The sequence below is a fragment of the Loxodonta africana genome, chromosome X (assembly GCF_030014295.1).
Source record: "Loxodonta africana isolate mLoxAfr1 chromosome X, mLoxAfr1.hap2, whole genome shotgun sequence".
In the NCBI taxonomy this organism is placed as follows: domain Eukaryota; kingdom Metazoa; phylum Chordata; class Mammalia; order Proboscidea; family Elephantidae; genus Loxodonta; species Loxodonta africana.
The window spans coordinates 78,845,943-78,869,299 of NC_087369.1; the positions used below are offsets into that span (position 1 = coordinate 78,845,943).

The following is a 23,357-nucleotide window of genomic DNA, read 5'->3' on the forward strand; positions in this document are numbered from 1 at the left end:
GCTTTACTCCATCCACGTCATTAAGGTTGATTCTACTTTGAGGAGGCAGCTCTTCGGCAGTCCTGTTTTCAGTGTCTTCCAACCTGAGGGGCTCATCTTCCAGCACCATGTCAGACAGGGTTCCTCTGCTATTCGTAAGGTTATCACTGGCTAATTTTTTTTTCAGAAGTAGATCACCTGGCCCTTCTTCCTGGTCTATCTTAGTCTGGAAGCTCTGCTAAAAGCTGTTCACCATGGGTGACCCTGCGGATATTTGACATACCGGTGGCATAGCTTCCAGCATCACAGCAACACACAAGCAACCACAATACAACAAACTAGCAAACTAGGAGCAAAATTATATAAATAAGGAGAATTTAAAATCTCTTTTATTTTTTTTTAACACATAATATCTTAAGAGGATTTAATCCACTAAATAGGCAAATTTAAAAATGTAACATGTATATTTGAATGGCTCTTATATGAGATGCTGTTAAAGAAGAAAAAGAATGCCATATATGAGTAGAGTTAAAGTGAGTGGGACAGATAAGTGTTGTTGGAAGCAAGAGAAAAAAAAGGCTATAGGCTAGTGTACAGTCTGGGAAAAAGCTATGAAGGTGATTGGAGTTGAATTCATCCCTTGATACTGGGTAGGATATGGATTACTGGGAGAGGGCACACTAGACACCTCTGCCATGTTTCAGAAACACAGTAATTTCAAATTGTGGAAGTTAGAAGGGAGATAATTGATTTCCTAGCTTTTGCCTCTGCTGTCACAATTATTCTATCCAGAGTAGATAGTGTGAGATGGGTTGGGGAGTTATTTCCTAGACCTGATCTTGCTTGTGTCTGCCTAGCTACCACTTCTAATGCCATACACTTTCGAAGTACAACAGTACCTTAGAGATCATCTGGTCTACTTCCTTCATTTAGTAGATTAGGAAGCAGGCTCCTGTCACAGATTAGGTCAGAGAGCCATCAGTGCCTACCCAACTGATCACTTACAGGGAATACTCACAGAGGTATCATTTAAAGAAAGAAGTGGTGGTAGGAAAAGGGCTTGCGTATGTCAGTGTAAAGAAAGTGAACTTTGTAATCAAGCCCTGATTTCCCAGACCTGAAACTTCCAGGACCTTTAGTAAATAACTTAGTATCTCTGAGCTTAAATTTCCTCAAGTGCAAAATGAAACTAAGAAAAACACTTCCTTTACAAGTGGGTAATAGGAGTAGAGGAGATTATGAGTGTTTCGTAGTAAAAATACTTTGTACGTTATGAAACCTTATACAAATGCAAGTTGTTGCCTTGACAGGATACACCAAAAACAACAACAACAAAAAAAACAAATTGTACAGCCAGCAACAGCAACTGTGCTGTTCTTAGAGTTGTATATTGGCTTGGCTTTCTTTCTCATCCCTATTTTGTTATTTTTTTTATGTCATTTTGAGGAACCCACTTCAAATAGTATTTGTTTGTTTTGAAGTGTATAAGTAAATTTCAGTAGATAGTGTTATGAAAAAGGCTTAAGAGTGTCATATAGCTGAGGAGAATTTCAGAATTCCAAGAGTTAGAATCCGTTTTTTTGCCTTTTAGTTGCTCTGCAGGGGGTGAGATCAACCCCCTATCCAAAATTGGACTTGGATGTTGAGACTGATGACATCACACGTGTACTAACAGAGTATGAAAAGGTTTATTACTCACATAATGAGGCTTTCTGGGGAGAGCTGGACAGGCTCCCAAGCTGGTCTATAATGGCTTGAGAAAAGGGAAGGGTGAGTGGCTTTGGTTTTTATTGCAGTTAGGGTTTGGTGTTGGGGTGAACGTTCCTGTGCTGGCTGGGGTTTACATGGTTTGGTTTTAACTTCTCCACCAGCACCAAGGGAGGCAGTGTCCTGGCATTCTTATCAGCTTGCCAACATGTAGAAGAAAAAGGGGAAGGGAAATGGTGAGGCCTGAAAGGTGTCAGTGGCCAAACAACAAAAATGGAGTCAGACTATTACAATTCACCTCTGATGTTTGATTGACAGTAGAAATGTGTCATATTTTACTTAATTGAATTTGAACTTCTTTACATAAATTATTATGGCATTCTATGAGGCTTGTAGCTTGAGGCCAGTAAGGGAAATAAAAGTTCTATTGAATAGCTTTCTCAAGTGCCCACCATTGTACATTGTGTGAAGTGAAACATTTGCCTTGGTCATTATCAATACTGTTTAGAACTCCAAAGGAGGTAAAAAGTGTCTTGTTGAAGCCTTGTGTTGTGGCTTTAGTGTGTACAAAGACATGTGTGACCTTTTGAGTATCTGTAAGGCAAAAGACTCTCGTAGTTCTTTACCCCAAAGAGGGCAATCTTGAATAAGGAATTGTCGTTATTGCCATTGGCCTGACCAGACAGCCAGACCATTGGCAATGTCCCAAGATTCTCTAAATTTGTGCAGATGGGGCCAATTGTTAGCTAGGGTACCCAGTGCTAAGACAACTGCCTGAAGCTCAACCATTTGTGCTAACTCTTGGAAACGAACAGCTCTCCAGCAAGCTCCCTCATGTGTGATGGTGGTGCTGCTGTCTGCAAAGTATACAAGCTCCCTTTTCTGATTAATCAATTCATCCCAAAGGCTCCCTAGATGGTCAGTGGGTCCAGGAGAGGGGTGACCTCCTTCATCATCATGGCCTCTGGCAAGGGACCAAGGCCAGGGGATACTTTCTCTTGTAGGTAGGATATGCTAGAGGGCCCAGATTTGGCTTTCTCTTGTAAATACCATTTTCATTTCAATAAGGAAGCCTCTGGTGTAGCAAGGCCTACAGGGTTCTGCCTCCCATGATCCAAGGCATAATGGATAGCTGAGTACAGAAAGACAGAGACTTAGGGCCTGTGAGAGCCTCTGTCTCCAGAAGGGCACAGAACGGTATGGGGCTGAGGATGGCAGTTTTTTGCACCAGAGGCCTATGTACAACTTATGATTATGATGGATGGTCCAGAGACTACACGAGGCAGGGGAGGAAGTTGCTAAAGCTTCCATAGAGAAGGAGTCTCTGAGGGCACTAACAGGAGTACCTGTAGATTTTAATTTGGACAGATTCTAGAGCCTTTTGTTGGAAGGGATCCCATCTAAGGTGGGCCGATTTGTAAGTAGCAGCATCAGTAAAATTCGTAAATGAGGAATACATTGCCTCCAAAACCCCAAAAGGACTAAAAGATGTTGAACTTGTATGTCCTTAGTGAGTGTGTCAAATGAATTTCCTCAGAAGAAATTGTCATCAATGTAATGTCATACCTGTGCTCCTGGAGAAAGGTGGATGCAGTTAAGATCTTGCCTGCAAAGATTGTGTGCAATGGCAAGGCTCCCATGGGTAGCCTGGTAAAGGTGTATTTTGTCCCTTTGAAGGTGAAGGCAAGCTGCACTTGAGAAGCTATAGAAATAGGCGCTGAATAGAACATATTAACCAAATATACAAAAGCAAAATACTTTCTAGTTGCTGGTTGGATGGGAAGTCCCTGGGTGGCACAAATGGTTAAAGGCTCAACTACTAACTGAAAGGGTGGCAGTTTGAACCCACCCAGAGGTGCCTCAGAAGAAAGACCTGGCAATCTGCTTCTGAAAAGTGGTAGCCTTGAAAACTTTACGGAGCACAGTTCTACTCTGCAATAAATGAGTTTGCCATGAGTCAGAATTGACTCAAGGGAAACTGGTTTGGGTTTTTTTTTTTTTTTGGTTGGTTGGATGGACGGATGGATGGAATCAGTAATTTTATTATTAATACGGGAACCTTAATCAGGGGTACCATGGCATTACCAGTTACTGTTGATTCGATTCTGACTCATGCCAACCCCATGTATGTCAGAGTAGAACTGTGCTCCATAGGGTTTTCCATGGGTGATTTTTCAGAAGTAGATTTCCAGGTCTACTTGGACTCAAACCTCCAACTTTTCAGTTAGCAGCCTAGCATGTTAACCATTTGCAACACCCAGGGATTCTACCATGGCAGTAAGGTTGTAGTAATCTACTGTTAAATGCCATTTATTTTTATCAGGTTTGAGCATTGGCCTGTTAAAGGGGAAGACAGCAGAAATAATGGCCCCTTCCTTCAGTGCTCCATAGGGTTTTCAATGGCTGATTTTGGGGGAAGAGGATTACCAGGCCTTTCTTCTGAGGGGCCTCTGGGTGGACTCAAACTTCTAACCTTTCAGTTAGCAGCCAAGTGTGTTAATTGTTTGTTTGCACCACCTAGGGACTCCAGGTCTTGTATAAAAAAAAAAAAAACCCGTCTTGTATAAAAAAAATTTTTTTATAATGGATATTAATTCCTGTAGGCCTTGTTTTAGTCTATATGGAGCCACATTAACTATTTTAGCCAGGAGGGGGGCATGGTGTCCCATTTTGCCAAGCCTATTGTAAGTGCCAAAGACTTAATTTCATTTCAGTTTATTACTATTTGGGTCACAACATCAATGCCTACTATGGAATCTTTTAAGTCAGTGGGTGCTATGGGGAATTTAGGCAAGATAAGGTGAGGCATACCTGTTTGTCCTCTATTTTTATGTTTGATAACTAGTGGGATCTCCAGATATAACTGGAACCGCAGTATTGATTAGCAAACCATGAAGGTTTGCCAATTGGTGCATCTCAGTAGATATTAAAATTATTTTAAACCTATGTCGTAAAGGTATAAAAACTAATTGGAACCCTTTTATCTTTCTATTGTGTAAATTGTTTTAGTAAATTTTGGATTTCCAATTGGGTCAAATCGCAGACCCCTGTTTTAGTTTTTTGTTTCCTCCTCCTCTATTTTTTTTTGTTTGTTTTATTTTTGTTTTGTGATTACTGAATATACTTTGGGGAGGGGGATTCTCTCTACCCTGCTCATATTTATAAATTTCTTCCTCCAGAGAGTACCAATTCAATATCATCAGGGTTAAGGGCCTGTTCCATTGTGATTGTTGCCTTATTGGATTTAAGGACTCCAGGCTTTAGTCGGGTTTGATTTAACCCCTTGGCATGCTGACAAGCTATGGCACTCAATCAAACTCAGCATCTTTGTCCTTTTACAGTTGTCCAATAGATGTAATGGTATCCTTTGGTCCTTTAAAAAAGGTAAGAGTAAAGCATTCACAACTTTATATAAAGGTCTGTGCCACAGGGTGTCATGGGTGTCTCTCTCTATAAGTCTTTGGATCAAGATCTTTTTTTTTTTTAAGATGATGTAGGTGGCAGCAGTAGCAAAATCATGTCATAGGGTACTAGTGAGACACCTGAATTTAGGAGTATGAACTTCAACATGCCACATGGTGGCTTCTCTTCCTAAGTGACCACTCAGTGGGCCTGTATATTGCACAGGATATAGTCTGTCACCTGAGTGCTTTGTAGAATGGAGCCAATGCCTCATTAAGACATTGCATCCATCATGGTTTATGCTGGAATCAAGACACATGATTCAATCCAAAACACACAGATAGGCCTGAGCCAAGACACATCACCCTATTTTAAGGAGGGCCCCAATCTCATGCTCCTTTCCCTGAATGTCAATTACTCAAACTCCTGACTTAAAAAAAAAAAACCAAACCCATTGCCGTTGAGTCAACTCTGATTCTGTAGGACTGAGTTAAACTTCCCCGTAGGGTTTCTAAGGCTGAAATCTTTATTGAAACAGACTGCCACACCTTTCTCCTGTGGAGCGGATTGTGCATTCGAACCGACAACGCTTTGATTATTATCCAAGTGCTTTAACCACTGTGACACCAGGGCTCCTTACTTAGGTAGGTTAATTCTAAATAAGCCTCGGTAGGGTTTGGTAAATGCAGGACAATGCAGCACAACTCAAAGCACAAGCTCACCAGCAGGAAACAGCACAACTCAAAGTGCACCCTAACCAGCAGGCAGCAGAGCCAGTTAGCAAGCCAAAAGGCGAGAGAAGAAAGACCCCCAGGTGGTGATTGTTGTCTCCTGGACATCCTACTCACAGAGCCAGTTGTCTTGTGGTTTCCCTACAAGGGATGGAACCAATTCCCCCACCCAAAATGTGGTTGGAATGTCAAGACTGATGGCACCACATGTGCACCAAGAGGGTACAAAAAGGTTTATTACTGACAGAATGAGGTTTCTGGGGATAGTAGGGCTGGGTCCCAAGCCTGTCTGAAATGGCTTGACCAAAGGAGCAAATGGTTTTGATTTTTATTGTGGTTAGGTGGTAGGACTGAGATGAAGGTTCCTGTGCTAGTTGGGGCTTACATGGTTTGAACTTCCTCGATGACACAACACAAAGGAAGTACCTGAACCTTCTTATCTGCTTGCCCCAATGTGAGAGGGGTCGGTCTTGAAAGCTGCCGTACATCATACATCATACATGTACATCAAAAATTGAATCAGATTCTTCATATCCAAACTCCCTGAGGGATGGAATTGCTGGGCTGAGGGCTGAGGGGACCATGGTCTCTGGGAACATTTAACTCAATTGGCATAACAGTTTATGAAGAAAATGTTCTACATTCTACTTTGGTGAGTGGCATCTGAGGTCTCAAAAGCCTGTGAGCGGCCATCTAAGATACTCCACTCGTCTCACCCCTTTAAGAGCAAGGAAGAATGAAGAAAACTAAAGATAGAAGGGAAGATTAGTCCAAAGGACTAACAGACCACAACTACCACGGCCTCCACCAGACTGAGTCCAGTACAACTATATGGTGCCCGGCTACCACCACTGACTGCTCTGATAGGACTCACAGTAGAGGGTCCCAGACAGAGCTGGAGAAAAATGTGGAACAAAATTCTTGCTTAAAAAAAAAGACCAGACTTACTTGTCTGTCAGAGACTGAAGAAACCCTGAGAATATGGCCCTCCGAGACCCTTTTAGCTCAGTAATGAGGTCACTCCTGAGGTTCACCTTTCATCCAAAGATTAGACAGGCCCATAAAACAAAACGAGGCTAAAGGGGCACACCAGGCCAGGGGCAAGGACTAGAAGGCAGGAGGGGACAGGAAAGCTGGTGATAGGGAACTCAAGGTTAAGAAGGGAGAGCTTTGACATGTTGTGGGGTTGTTAACCAGTGTCATGAAACAATACATGCACTGTTTAATTGTTCTGTAAACCTTCATCTAAAGTATGATAAAAAATTTGAGTCAAATTCTTTATTATAATTTTTGTCTGTAAAAATAAATTACGGTGCCACCAGTAGAAAGTAAAGTAGAAGGTTACTAGCTAAACAAAGAGGGTTAGAATGAAAAGGAAAACGTGTCTAATTTCTAAAAAAAAAAAACTACTAGCATTTTTTAACACATTGATTTCTTCTTAAATCAGTGGGCCTTCTTTCTGCTGTTATATTGAAAATTAAAATGTAGTGGTGATATTTATTTTCCTTCCACTATGTAATTTATTTTCAGGCATCCTATGTAGCTTTAATATTATGCTTTATTCTGAAAATATATGGTTTTACTTCTAAAGAGTTCTTATCTTAGAATAAAGCCAATTATTGCCTTATAAAAGCTGAGCTCTCTGGTCTGAGTCAGTGGACTTGCATTTTCTACAACAAACTAATTGTGCTATCTTGGGCAAATCATTTCATCTGTGCCTCAAATTCTTCATCTGTAATTTTGTTCATCTAATAAAAGGCTTTTAAGTGTCTTCTATGAGATAGGAATTGAACAAGGTACTAAGGATGCAAGCTGAGTAAGATCTCACAGTCTAGTGGGGACACAGATGTCTGCAATTACAATATAGTACAGTAAGTGTCATGACAGAAGTGTGCACAGGGTCACAGGTACTAGGAATAGTGATTATGTGGATAATACCTTTCCTGTATTCCTCAATATGAGTGGAATAAATTGAGAGCAACCTTGTTAAAGTACTTTGAGGTGTATAAAGCAAAACAAAAATGCAGATAGATGTTCTGCTTTCTTTCATCTAATATATTCATTTTGAGCTTAAATACTTAGAGCTTTTGGTACTCTTAAAATATAGTTTTGGAATTTGAATGACCTTAGGGCAGTATCTGATATATTTCTAATTAGGATTCATTTTTACTTTCTAATGATCTTTTTATTTTAATGATCTTATTCTCCAGCTTACAGAACTGTGTGTTCCTCTTACCCGAATGGATGAGTGCTGCTGAAGCAAATGACACAACTGTGCAGATTGCTAGTACTATAAAATTATGGTCTCTAAAGACCTCAACTGGGCCTTTAGTGCACCATTTAACAATCATTTTATGTATCCTTAATTATTTTTTATCCCGTTCACAGTGGCTGCCGACCCAATCCCTTACCACCTTTCTCATGACCATCATTCCATGCATCCTCCAAGATACAATCCCTGCCAACCTCACGGTCTGACCTCCTGTCATTTTCTAAGACAACAGTTATGCCCCAACCCCACCTATCTATTGAGTGGGCCAAGTCATTTTTGGTCTGTATACCTTTGCACATGGAATCCACCCCTACACCAGACTTAAATAACTTCTTTTTTTGTAAGACCCAGCTCATATATCTCCAGCTTTGTGAGGCCTTGTTTGGCAGCCCAGGTATATCTGGCCCTCCTTCCTTTGCACCACTGCTAGAGATAGTATTTTCTGCTATTATAGAATTTATCATACTTCATTCCATTTGTTTATTTTTATAATTGTCTCCTCTAATAAACTGTGACGTCCTAGACAGCAGGGACTATCTAATTTACCTTTGAATTCTCGATACCTAATATACTGCCTGGCACAATCCTAAATATTTATTGAGAGACAAAAAGGAAGGAATCAACATAAATATTAAAAAATATACAGCTTCTTTGAGAACACAAAACCACTTTTTTCTTACTTTTGATTTTCTAAGTTAACTTTCAATGACATACACTTGTTTCCTATTTCTCTCAACTTTTAAGAAAAATTTCTTTCCATTTACTTTTCTTCATGGCAGATGCTGATTTTTTAAAAAAAAAACGAATTTCAATGAGACACTGAACACCATCTGTGCTTTCAGGTCTAGGTAAAAACCTCGGGCTACTTGAGAATAGGAGCTCTGTACTAGGAGTTTCCCAGGCTGATGGTGATTATTATTCTACAAATATGCCTTGTATTGTCCCACTTTGACACAAAAATGTATACAACTTGTCCCATAACAAATTATAAAGTTTATTTTTCTTTGAGCACCTCAACAAAGAAAAAAAAATGAAGTGTTAGAGTTTGCTACTTTTGGCCCATGAAAATTACTTTTATGGTAAAAGATTGTTGTTGTTGTTGTTAGTTGCTATTGAGTTAACCCAGACTCATGGCAACCCGATGCATAGTGGAAGGAAACACTGCCCAGTCCTGCACCATCCCCATGATCGGTTACGGATTGGATCATTGTGACCCATAGGGTTTTCATTGGTTGATTTTAGGAAGTAGATTGCCAGGACTTTCCTCCTGGTTTGTCTTAGTCTGGAAGCTCCACCGAAATCTGTTCAGCATCATAGCACCACACAAGCCTCCACTGACAGACAGGTGGTGGCTGTGCATGAGGTGCATTGGCTGGGAATTGAACCCAAGCCTCCAACATGAGAAAGAGCTTTCTCTTTCTAGAAGGCAACAATTCTACCACTGAACCACCAATGCCTCATAGTAAAAGATACCACCACAGAAAAAGCAAGTGATCAGGGAACGTGTGCATGTATACCCACACATTTACGCTATTATGCAGCAGCCTATAAAAAAAAATTTTCTGCATCTGAATTTCTCTTCAAACAAAATAAACTAAAATTCCAAACACATTTTACTTCTGACTTGGAACTAACTCAGGGACTACTTCTATAAAAAAGACATGGAGAAAATGGAGTATAAAAGGCCTGGGTTTAAATAATGGTTGTACCACTTACTAGTTGTGAGACCTTAGGCATAGCGTTTATCCCTTTAAGCCTTAGTTTCCACTCTGGAAGATACTACACGGGAATGTTGGAAGTAAGTAAATGAGATAGTATATGCAAAAATTACTAATCCAGTGCCTGGAACTTAGTGATATCCAGTGAATGTTATTTGAATTCTCACTTCTTCAGCGTGAACAACTGAAACAAAAATAGAAAGAGAGAGAATGATTGAAGCAGACGGTGAAAAGCAAAGAGGTATGGAAACGGAGTAATAATTATGTGAATGGCACTTCCGTGATTCTCTGAGTCAAAAATACCTGTCTAAAGTCCAACACCCATTCATGATAAAAACTCTAAATAAAATAGGAATAGAAGGAAAATTTCTCAACATAGTAAAGGGCATCTATAGAAAACCAACAGCCAACGTAATTCTTAATGGAGAGAGGCTGAAAACATTCCCCTTGAGAACAGGAACAAGACAAGGATGCCCTTTACCACCACTCCTATTTAGCATTGTGCTGGAAGTCCTAGCTAGAGCAATAAGGCAAGAAAAAGAAATAAAGGGCATCCAAAACTGGAAAGAAAGAAGCAAAACCGTCCCTATTTGCAGATGATATGGTACTATACGTAGAGATCCCTAAAGACTCCTGATAGAAAGATTCAGCAGAGTAGCAGGATACAAGAAAAACATTAAAAAATTAGTTTGATTCCTATATACAAATAAAAAAATATATGAAAAGGAAATCAGGAACACGATATCATTTATAATAGCCCCTAAAAAAATTAAATACTTAGGAATAAATCTGACCAGGGATCTAAAAGACCTATACAAAGAAAACTACAAAACACTACTGCAAGAAAGCAAAAGAGGACTACATAAATGGAAAGACATACCATGCTCATGGATAGGTAGAGCCAACATTGTGAAAATAACAATTCTACCCAAAGCAATCTGCAGAAACAATGCAATCCCAATCCAAGTACCAACAGCATTTTTTAAAGAGATAGAAAAACTAATCATTAACTTTATACAAAAAAGGAAGAGGCCCTGAATAAGTAAAGCACTGCTGAAGAAGAAGAATGCAGGAGAACTCGCACTCAGAAACTACTATGCAACTATAGTAGTCAAAACAGCCTCGTACTGGTACAACAACAGATAAACATTGACCAGTAAAACAGAATAGAGAACCCAGATGTAAATCCATCACCTATGGTCACCTGATCTTTGACAAAGTCCCAAAGTCCATCAAATGGGGAAAAGACAATCTTTTTAACAAATAGTGCTGGGAAAACTGGATGTCCACCTGCAAACAAAACTCGAAACAGAACCCATGCCTCACAGCACACACAAAAATGAATTAAAAATGGGTCAAAGACCTAAATATAAAACCAAAAACTGTAAAGATCATAGAAGAAAAAATAGGCCAACTCTAGAGACCCTAATACATGGCATTGACAGGATATACACCATAACTAACAACACACAAACACCAGAAGATAAGCTGAATGACTGGAATCTTCTAAAAATTAAACACGCACATCAAAAGACTTCACCAAAAGAGTAAAAAGAGAATCTACAGACTAGTAAAAAAAAAATTTGGCTATGACAAATCCGACAAAGGTCTAATCTCTAAAATCTACAGGAAAATCCAACACCTTTACAACAAAAAGACAAATAATCCAATTAAAAAATGAGCAAAGGATATGAACAGACATTGCACCAAAGAAGACAATCAGGTGCCTAACCATTAAAAAAAAAAAAAAATCAGAGAAATGCAAATCAAAACCACAGTGAGATACTGTCTCACCCCGACATCACTGGCAAGAATCAAAAAAACAGAAAATAACAAACTTTGGAGAGGCTGCGGGAAGATTGGAACTCTTATGTACTGCTGGTAAACCAAACCAAACCAAGCCCTTTGCCTTCGAGTCGATTCCGACTCATAGCAACCCTATAGGACAGAGTAGAGCTGCCCCATAGAGTTTCCAAGGAGTGCCTGGCGGATTCGAACTGCTGACCCTTTGTTTAGCAGCCAAAGCACTTAACCACTACGCCACCAGGATTCCTGTGTACTGCTGGTGGGAATGCAAAATGGTACAACCGTTTTGGAAAACAATATGGTGCTTCCTTAAAAAGTTAGAAGTAGAAATGCCATATGATCCAGCAATCCCGCTCTTAGGAATATATCCTAGAGAAATAAGAGCTGTCACATGAATAGACATATGCACACACATGTTCATTGCAGCATTATTCACAATAGTAAAAAGATGGAAATAACCTAAGTGCCAGTCAACAGATGAATGGTTAAACTATAATACATACAATGGAACACTACCCAGAGATAAAGAACAGTGAGGAACCTGCGAAACATCTCACAACACGGATGAATCTGGAGAGCATTATGCTGAGTGAAATAAGTCAATCACAAAAGGACAAATATTGTATGAGACCACTACTATAAAAACTCATGGAAAGGTTTACACACAAAAAGAAACAATCTTTGATTGTTACAAGGGAGGGGAGGGAAAAACACTAACTAGACAATGGGTAAGTGGTAACTTTGGTGAAGGGTAAGACAGTAGACAACACTGGGGAAGCCAGCACGACTTGACCAAGGCAAGGTCATGGAAGCTCCATTAAAAAAGCAAACAAACAAAAAAACCATTGCCGTCAAGTCAATTCTGATTCATAGTGACCCTATAGGACAGAGTAGAACTGCCCCATATGGTTTCCAAAGGAGCGCCTGGTGGATTTGAACCGTAGACCTTTTGGCTAGCAGCCGTAGCGCTTAACCACTATGCCACTAGGTTTTCCGGAAGTTCCGTAGACACATCCAAATTCCCTGAGGGACCAAATTACTGGACTGAGGGCTGGGGACCATGGTCTCAGGGCACATCTAGCTCAGTTGGCACCTGCTCCTGAGACCATTTATGAAAGTGATTTTTATGAAATTTTTTCCCAGGGTCTAGTGAAACTACCCACCTGCTTACCTTGGCCTTGTCCTTACTTCATTGATCACTAGTCATGCTTCTATTATTTTTCCTCCTAACTTCAATGATTTTTAAAGATAATTTCATCAGTTATAATGTGGATGCTACTAACATTGAACGACATTTTTCTTTTCATAAATTTTGTAAAAGAACTTTTTTTAGTAAAACATTTAGTTTGCAGGACCCCATGTTATAGTTTGCCATTACTTTATTTTCTGTATTTGACAGTATTGCCTACTGTATTTCGAGCAGGCTTTTTGATCAGTTAGTACTGAAAATAACAGGCAAGTGTTTTCATTGTTCCCAATCTTCCTGCTCTTTTTATCCCTATATTCTTTTTTCTTTCTTCCTGACTTTTCATCTTGCTCTTTCTCAATACATTTTTTCCTATTTATCTTTAAAAAATATTTTCTTGTTAATGTGCCATAAGTTGTCATTTATAAAACTGTTTCTATCAATAAATGACTTCTTGAATTTACTACAAATTTTAATTGAATTATTCAAAGCCAGCATGGCTCCTTGTTTCCTCCCAAAGACAAAAAGCTGGTCATGCCCACACCTGCTAATCTGAGCCTTGGATTCTTGCTCCTTTGAAAGCCACAAAGTAGTGTTCAGAAAAATTTGTGTTTTTTTTCTAAATTCCAGAATACTGGCTGCTGATTATTAGGCAAGTTAGGCATATATTGTGTATGTCATCATTAAGGCTGTTAGAGCTCCAAGTATAAGAAATCCTGGAAGCTGAAAAAAGTGACCCAAATCTCCATAAACCTCAAAATATTAAACTTCCTTAACCATTATTTGCATAGATGTCATGTAAGAATGCCCTTGAAAATCAATAAATAAATAAATTCAAAGAAAAGCAATATTTGTATAATAAGTGACTTTTAACCAATGAAAAAGATAGCAAGTACAGTAATTGATGGTGTATCTTTTGCATATCCCATGGAAATGCTGCTTGAAATACTACGTTGGACAGTATTGGTTGAATATGAAATAAGCTTGCAGAAATGATCAAGTAGCTACTTAGATATCAAATTCTAGCCTCTGGTGAAACATTCTGAGACCTTGAATGTGGAGGTATGTTTGTAGAGCAGCTTTTCTCGAACTTCGCTTTTCAGAATCCTAGTGTAGCAAAAGATATAAATAGTTTGACTTGAGGGGAGTAGAGCATTTCCAGAGACAAATAAGTATGGGGAATACCACATACTGTATTTCCTCCTTGGATACTTATATACGAGTTAATATAATAAAGGCAGTTTTAAAAAATGCCTGTTATTTACCTTTATTTTGCTTATTGCTTCCAAAACTTATTTGATGAGAGATCATTTTATCATGAGCCAACTATTAGTGTCTTATGAGACGATAATTTTTCTCAGGGCACAGTTTGAAAATTTTTGTTTTATAATAACCTCCAAAATCCATTAGCTGGCTAAGCCATTCTGTTAAATGCTCTAATTGGAAATCTGCCATATCTTTACTTTAGGCAGTTTGATAACGTATCTGATGTTCCTCATCAGTGAACTGGAAAAATAAAGTCTAGACAACAGTCAGTAAACTGTTGAATCAAAGACCACAGTTAGAGTTATGGCTCAGTCCAGCTCTCCATTCCTTATCTCTACAGTCAGTCCGTGGTGCTGCTGCCATACAACCCCTGGGCCACTACAACAAAACCTGTCTTCTGGCTTTTATTTCAAACTCTTTTGTTTTGACTGTGTCATGAGATTGGTAACTTTTCGTTATGTTAAAGATTAGTTGAATTACCTGCTATCGTTTAAGAGACTCATCGTTGTTGTTGTTAAGTGCCATTCAGTCGGTTCCAACTCGTAGCAACTGTATAGGACAGAGCACAGCTGTCTCGTGGGGTTTCCTAGCCTGAAATCTTTACGAAAGCAGACTGCCATATCTTTCTCCTACGGAGCCACCAGAGAGTTCAAACTACCAACCTTTCGGTTAGTAGCCGAGCACTTTAACCGCTGCGCCACCAGGGCTCCTTAAAAGACTCATTAACCAGTGTTAAATAAAGGCTCATTGAAACATTTTTTTTAATGGAGTTGTAACAATTTTCTATAATTGTAAGGCAGCTTTTTTTTTTTAAAGACCATCTTTCTCTCTCTATTCTCCAGGGCGCATATGAATAAATCCTGTTTCTGCTCACACTATAACATGCTACAGAGAGTTGTGTATGTAACAGGCAGCTCAATTGAAAGTCAATACCTACAGTCCAAAGTGTCTGCCCTTGTGGTTCATGAATGGTAGTGGAAATACCCACTCACAAGGAAATGTAGATTTGTGAAAGCAAAGGAACATCCAAGGGAATTGGTGGTATCCAGGGAATTAATAAGTAGTCCCCTTTACCATACACAGTTGAAATGTGCTGTGGTAGGACCTAGTGCTGCATGGATTCCATATGTTGTTATGCCAAGCGATCTCCCAGGGGGATCCTGGGGCTCAGGAACTTATCCCAATATGATCTTACCATTCCATCTTTAAGTTGGCCTTTCCATTTTAGAGCTTGACATTGGTGGCACATTTCAGACTTCGTACGAATGTTGGATTTGAGGGGGGCTCCTCTTTGAAACCACTGTTGCTTTTCTCTGCCACAGTGTCTCAACACTGTAAGGAGGATCACTCACTTTTGGCAGCCAAGCATCTCCTCTTGCTGAACTTCAGAGTCTACTTTATGGTAAAGAACAGACTCTCCCTTTCAGTAAGGACATGGCCTTACTGAACAAGAGGATGCAGGCTTGCACTTTGTGTGGTCAAACATTCCTTAGGTTAGGAATCAGGCTCATTTGCCCTTGAAAGAGCATACCACCTTTCCAGTCAACTACCAAATGATTTTCACGTTATATACCTCTTTCATTCGCCCTTAGAAGAGATTATCTCTCATGTTTGGCCCTTACGTGATTATTCCTTTCAGACTGACTTTCAGAGTTTCAAAATTATCATTTGTTTTTCAGTTTTTACCAATCTGGACTTTTTCATCTTTGAAATGGCATTTTCTAGTTCTAATATCTTGAGAGTATCCACAATGAAAAAAATTAAGTTCAATAATGTAAATATTTAGAAACACCTCCTATTCATATTATGACAGATATAGAAATTGTAAATTTCTGAACTCAATCAAAATTTTAAATGAGATGCATCCAAAGTGAATTTTATGAACCCCCGACCTGTATTTTAAGTGAGACCATCCCAATTTTGTTGAATTATTTGAATTTCTCTCTAGCTGTTTTCAATAGTACGGTACAGGCAGAAAGTTACTTTTACTCATAGAGATTAAGTCCAAATGGCTTTAAAGCCAATCATCAAACCACTTTAGGCATGCTCATTTTCCTTCACTTCTGTTGCTCTTCTATCCTCCCTTCTTAGGGAAATGCATTTATTTATCCCTTTATCTCTTTAACCTACACCCACAGTTGAACCCTTCCAAAAGCTGTAAATTGGGCTTGAAACTTCATACCCTAAATCCTTCAGCTTCTTCCCTTCGTTTATTCAGGAAGTTCTTGAAATCCCACACACACATTTTATCAGGTGGCCTTAGATAACTAATTGATAGAAAGATCGTGTACCCTTTGCCTCCCTCAGTCTAAAAAGTACTGGAAGGCTTGACCTTAACTTGTCACACCATAATATGTACTTATGCTTCTGCCTAGTCAGAAGAATAATATATTATTTCCTTTTGAAAATATTCTCTTCGATACTCAGTTGTCTATATGCTCTTCATGACCATCCTTCATAAGTTTCTCCCTTACTTTTTAGGAAGGAAATCAAACTCCTCTGTTCAGTATCCCACAAATGTGGACTACTGATGAAGACTTGTATGTGATGGGTGGTAGGGAGGGAAAGGAAGCCAACTCTGGCATCGAGAATTGGTGATCAGCCAGATAGTTAGTTGAAGAATGGCATTATCAGCTAAGGTTGGGGAGCAACGTGTGAAAGAACTGGATGTGAGTCCAAAACTGTTTTAGAGTTAGAGTGGACCCACTCTCTATATAGAGCTATGACAGTGTTTAACCTGTTGAATTTACTTATTGCTATCTTGCATAAAGCTCTTCAATAGCTGGTCTCTGCAGTTAGAATATATTCTAACCTCCCTTCCATCAACTTGTATCCCTGAAGGCACAGTAGTTAAGAGTTCAGGCTGCTAACCAAAAGGTCAGCAGTTCGAATCCACTAACTGCTCCTTGGAAACCCTACGGGCAGTTCTACTCTGTCCTATAGGGTTGCTATGAGTCGGAACCAACGCGACGGCAATGGGTTTGGTTTTTTTGGTTCCATCGACTGTAAGATCCTACCTACCTCTATAATCTCATTTGGTACTATGCTGCATTGCATTCAACTGTGCTCCAACCAACTAGCCTTTTCTTTCTTTTGCTCAAATTTGCCAAGATCTTCCCTACTTCAGGTTTCATTCGCTCACTTTCCTTTGCCTGGAAAACTCTTCACCAAACTTATGTATGGCTGCCTTAATTCTCCTCTTTCAGGTCTCGGCTCACATATTACCCTCTCAGAGAGGTCTCCAAACCCACTGTTTTCTGTTTATTTCCTTCATAGAAATTATCATGTTTAATTTGTTTTTTTGTTTACTTGTATCAGTCTTGCCCAACTAGAATGAAAGAAGGATCTTTGCTTGTCTTATTTACCTTCGTATCTCCAGAACATAGAACAGTGCCTGGCATATGGTAGGAGCCCAAAAAGTATCTGTTAAATAAATGAATGAATGAAATGAAATTAGTGAAATGTAGAAAAGCATATAGGAAATAACCTAAATGTCCAAAAATAGGAAAATGATATAGTGCATTTTATTTTATTAAATTCAATATAATCTTTTTTAGCTATTGTGGATAACAGGAATAGTAGGCAGGAATCTGAATATTTTTGTTAGAATAAGCAAAAAATGAAGATTATAATAATAACCTATGATGAAATATGTATACATATGGTGGCATAATGGTTAAGTGCTACGGCTGCTAACCAAAGGGCCGGCAGTTCGAATCCGCCAGGCACTCCTTGGAAACTCTATGGGGCAGTTCTACTCTGTCCTACAGGGTCACTATGAGTTGGAATCAACTCGACGGCACTGGGTTTGGTTTGGTTTTTTGGTACGGACAATAAAAGGAATTTTGTGTGGGGATGGTGAGATCAGCTATTTTTTCCTGAATTTTAGTATGTATTAGTGTTGTTTTCATAACAAAAACAATCAAATAATGTATCTAGGAGTCTAGATGGCCAAAAGAATTATCAATGGATGAACCTTGTTACTATGGAGAATAGTGCTGGAAAACAGCAAAACAAATTTAAAAAATCCTTATTAGAGTGCCAAGATTTGTGCTCCAAATTTTGTCTTGAGGGATATGGACGACTTGGAGAGATTTAGGAGAGTTGGGATACAGAATTATTGAAAAACCACTAAAGAAATTCATTTTGTTTTTCAGGCCAAATAGCTCTACATATAACCTCCATTGAAAGGTGAATAAACAGCAGAGGACCCAACTTATAGTAAATTATAGAAATAAACTTTTGGAGATGAATGTCTTTTTTTTAAATTGTACTTTAAATGAAGGTTTACAGAACTAACTAGTTTCCCATTAAACAGTTAGTACACATCTTGTTTTATGACATTGGTTAACAACCCCATGGCATGTCAACACTCTCCCTTTTGGACCTTGGGTTGGAGATGAATGTCTTAAAGGCAATGAATATGTAACAAAAGGGGCTTGTGGTATCTCTTACCTAGGACAGCCCTTAATAACAAGGCGTCTAGATGTTTGCCTTTTATGCTAAGTATAGTTTCACCTGAAGGCAAGGAAAAGGATAGGTTTTCCAAAGGATTCTTTCAGTTTTGTCATTCTGCTTCTCTGTCTTTGAGAAAACAAAAAAATGTTTTTACCATCTACTATACAGACTCTAATTCTTTTAGCAATTGTTTACTAAGCATCTACCTTGGAGATTGTAAGGTGAGGAATAAATATGATGCATATGATGGGTGCAATGACTTAAAGAAGCTTAAGGGTTAGTAAGCTACATTGGATAAAAAAAAATGAACAAAGGAATATAATTTCTACTAAGAAAAAAAATAAGATGTAACCTCTACAGACCACCCCAACAATCCTTCAACACTCCAAATTTGCTACTCTTTTGTAGAGACTTGAATTTTATTCTTTATTCTGTATTTGACCATTTCCCTCTTTAGAGATATTCACCATATGTTTCATTTCTTTATATAAAATATTTCTTGACCAGTGCAGTACAGCGGAAAGAATACTAGATTTGGAGTTAAGAGATCAGTTTATCCATTCCAATTTTGCTCAGCATTAGCTGGGTAACTCAGTTGCCTTATCTGTAAAATAAAAATGATAAGACTTGCCATGCTTTCTTCATATAAGACAAGGACTTTGTATACTATAAAGTGCCATATATATGGGATGGCATTATAAAGACTGCTAAAGTAAAGAAGAATATAAATGAGACAAACTGCTTGAAGAAAAAGAGAAGTCTGATGGATGTAAAATATAATGAGAAAGAAATGTAGATTATAGTGAATTTTTAACCTACCCTTTTACAGTTCTCAGGCATCAAGGACAGATCTCAGGCCCAATTTTGACCCAACTGAGGTGGAAAATTTGGAAAGAGGATGAGAAACCTTCAAATATTCTCATGTTCTTTGAAAGATAGGATCTGAAAAATCTTATTGACTGGTGTACTGGATTGAATGTTATTGTTGTTGGGTGCCATTGAGTCTAGTCTAACTCATCGCAACCCTATATGACACGGTAGAACTGCCCCATACGGTTTCCTAGGCTGTAATCTTTATGGAAGTAGATTACCAGGTCTTTTCTTCCATGAATCTGCTAGTGGATTTGAACCTCCCACCTTTTGGTTAGCAGCCAAGAGCTTTAACCATTGTGCCACCAGGGCTCCGACTAGGTTGAATACTGTTCCCCAAAAATTCATGTCCACCTGGAACCTGTGAATTTTACCTTATTTGGAAATAGTGTCTTTGCAGATGTAATCAAGTTAAGATGAGGTCATACTGGATTAGAGTGGGCCCTAAATATAGTAAAACCGGTGTCCTTATGAGAAAAGGGAAAGTTAGACACAAAGGCACACACAGAGGGAAGACTCAGACACCAGTGGGAGAAGAACATGTGAAGAGGGAGGTAGGAATTGGAGTGTTGGAAGCCAAGGATTGCTCGCAATCACCAGAAGCTAGGAAAGAGACAAGGAAGGATCCTACCCTAGAGCTGTCAGTGAAAGTGTGGCCCTGCTGACAACTTGATTTTGGACTTTTAGCCTCCAGAACTGTGAGAGAATAAATTTCTGATGTTCTAAGCTAGCTAGTTTTGTGCTTTACCCGTGTTTTATTGACTATGGAAAGGCATTCGACCATGTGGATCATAGCAAATTATGGATAGTGTTGTAAATAATGGGAATTCCAGAACACCTGTAGATAGACTAAGAGGCAGTTGTTCGAACAAAGCAAGGGGATACCGCATGGTTTAAAATCAAGAAAGGTGTGCATCAAGGTTGCAACCTTTCATCATACTTATTCAATCTGTATGCTGAGCAAATAATCTGAGAAGATGGACTATATGAAGAAGAATGTGGCATCAGGATTGGTGGAAGACTCATTTAAAAAAAAACCCATTGCTGTCAAGGTGATTCTGACCCATAGTGAATGATTCATTAACAACTTGCAATATGCAGATGACAAAACCTTGCTTGCTGAAAGCGAAGAGGACTTTAAGCACTTAATGATGAAGATCAAAGATTACAGCCTTCAGTATGGATTTTGCCTCAACATAAAGAAAACAAAAATCCTCACAACTGGACCAATAAGCAACATCATGGTAAAGGGAGAAAAGATCAACATTGTCAAGGATTTCATTTCACTTGGATCTATAATCAATGCCCACGGAAGCAGCAGTCAGGAAATCAAACAACATATTACATTGGGCAAATCTGCTGCAAAAGACCTCTTTAAAGTATTAAAAAGCAAAGATGTCACTTTGAGAACTAAGGTGCACCTGACCCAAGCCATGGTGTTTTCAATCACCTCATATGCGTGCGGAACTTGGACAATGAATAAGGAAGACCAAAGAAGAATTGATGCCTTTGAATTATGGTGTTGGTGAAAAATATTGAATATACCATGGACTGCTGGAAGAATGAATAAGTCTGTCTTGAAAGAAATACAGCCAAAGTGCCCCTTGGAAGTGAGGATGGCAAGACTTCATCTCACATACTTTGGGCATGTTATCAGGAGGGACCAGACCCTGGAGAAGGACATCATGCTCGGTAAAGTGGAGGGTCAGTGAAAAAGAGGGAGACCCTCGAAGAAATGAATTGACAAAGTGGCTGCAACAATGAGCTCAAACATAACAACAGTTGTGAGGATGGCGCAGGACTGGGCAGTGTTTCATTCTATTGTACATAGGGTTAGCTATGAGTCAGAACCAACTTGACGGCAGCTAAAAACAACAACAGTTTGTGCTACTTTGTTTCAGCAGTCCTAGGAAACTGATATAATTGATGTCAATACTTTCTGACTTCTGAAAAATCCAAATGGATTTTGGATAGCCTATTTTATAGAAATGGTGGGAAACTTTCACAAGGACATTGTTGTGTTGATCTTCTAGTAGAAATCAAGCTGTTTGGATTTCTGGTGCAGAGTTAATGCTCCCAAGCAGAATGGGTTTTCTCTGCCTTGGCAGAACCACCTAGTACTCTTAGATGTTGTGTACCTATCCCTTATACCTTAGCTTTGACTTGTGTTGGGAAAAAATTATGAGCCTGAAGACTCACTATAACCCCAGTCCTCATGAACCTAGCAGAATAAATTTTGTATTACAGGCCCCTATCCCTCAACAGCTTTTGGTTGGATCTCTGAAAACTCTACATATGTTCTCCTTATGTAGACATTTGTTTAGAACACTCCACATCTGCTTTTGTCTTCAAGGTCCCACAAGCACAATTCATTCAATGCTATATAAAAATGGCATGAAATGAGGATGATGAAACCTGCTGTAACTATGACCATTGAGTTCCTTCCCGCCACCATCTGACATAATCGCATCAGCTACAGTCTAGTTCCACTCATTGCTTCCCAGGAGTGACCTCAGCATAAGTATATTTCTCCTCTTCAGGCTTAAATTTGTTTCTCATGGAATGTGTCTTGATGAGTTGAGAAGAAAATGAGGGAAAGGAAAATAAGTAATTATCACCAGTTAGTAACCTCATAAACTTAGCTTTTCATGGGACTTCTAAAATAACATGCACAATGTATTCAAATATAGCTGTTGTCTCAGAAACTCCAGACATATCTGAGCTCCAGTTGAAATACAGTTGAATAGGAAAAAGCATTTTCAGTTTACATCTTTAATTTGAAGCAGACTTTGCTCCGATGGTAGTTCAATTGCAGATAACTTTTCATATCTAGTTTTGTTACAGTTGGTGGTAGTGATGGTCTTTTTAACACAGATATATTTGATTCTTCGATACATTTTTCATAAATTTGGATAACTGGAAAACCAGTGAGATTGGTCTCTGTTCATTTGTGGATTTTCAGGATACTTTCTGTGGGGCAGTTCTACTCTGTCCTATAGGGTCGCTATGAGTCGGAATCGACTCGACAGCACTGGGCTCTGGGTTTCTTTTCTTTGATGTACTTTTGTCTCCCAGCACCTAACTATAGCTTCAGCCTTACCTGCGAAAGCTTTATCTGTCAAATAGTTGACATCCTAATGAGGAAAAACAATTAGCAACCTTAGGTATTATTTCTGTTAGCCTTCTTTTGCTAGGGCTGATGGGTCAGCCTTTGGCTTTGATCAAATCTATTAGCTCAAGAAGTTGTGAAACTCTTTCCTTAGTATAGTGTGGTGATAGCCAGCCTCTGAGATGGTTCCTGCTTATCCCTGTCTCCTGATATTAATACACTTGTGTTGTTTCCTCCCATAATCAATAGGGATGACCTGTGTAACCAATAAGACATTGTGGAAATGAAAAAAAATGTGGAAATGATGCAGTGTAATTTTCAAGGCTAGATCATATAAAACATTGAGGTTTCCAGCTTGCTCCCTCTTGGAACTTGTTCTGGGGAAAGCCAGCTGCCATGTCATGAGGGCACTCAAATAGCCTATAGAAAGCTCTAGAACTGAGACCTCCTACCAACATCCAGAAAAGATCTGAGGCCTTCTGCCAACAACCAGCTGAGTAAACCATCTTAAACTTGAATCTTCCAACCCCAGTAAAATCTTCAAATGACGGCAGCCCCAGCTGATATCTGAATTACAACCTTATGAGAGATCTTGAAGCCAGAACCAACTAGCTAAGCTGCGTCTGAATATCTGACCCCGTAAACAACGTGAAATAATGAATGTTTGTTGTTGTTTTAGGACACTAACCTTTTGGGTTATTGGTTAGCTGTAATGGATAACTAATAAAGGAGTCAAGGTTTGTGAAATTCAAACATGATCTGATTTGCTAATGAGTAGACCCAAGGTAGAAATTTTTAATGAACAGTTTTTTGAAAAAACAGTCATCCTTATAATCAGAAGGCTAAAGAGAAA

At 39.0% G+C, this 23,357-nt stretch overlaps 1 protein-coding gene and 1 non-coding gene across 2 annotated transcripts in view; one reads left to right on the forward strand and one right to left on the reverse strand.

Annotated features, from left to right (window-relative positions):
* EDA (ectodysplasin A) overlaps positions 1-23,357 on the forward strand; it is a 638,371-nt gene that overhangs the window by 364,240 nt on the left and 250,774 nt on the right. The window lies entirely within an intron of this gene.
* TRNAS-AGA (transfer RNA serine (anticodon AGA)) lies at positions 9,456-9,547 on the reverse strand. The gene has a single exon. It is a non-coding gene; the product is annotated as a tRNA-Ser (tRNA).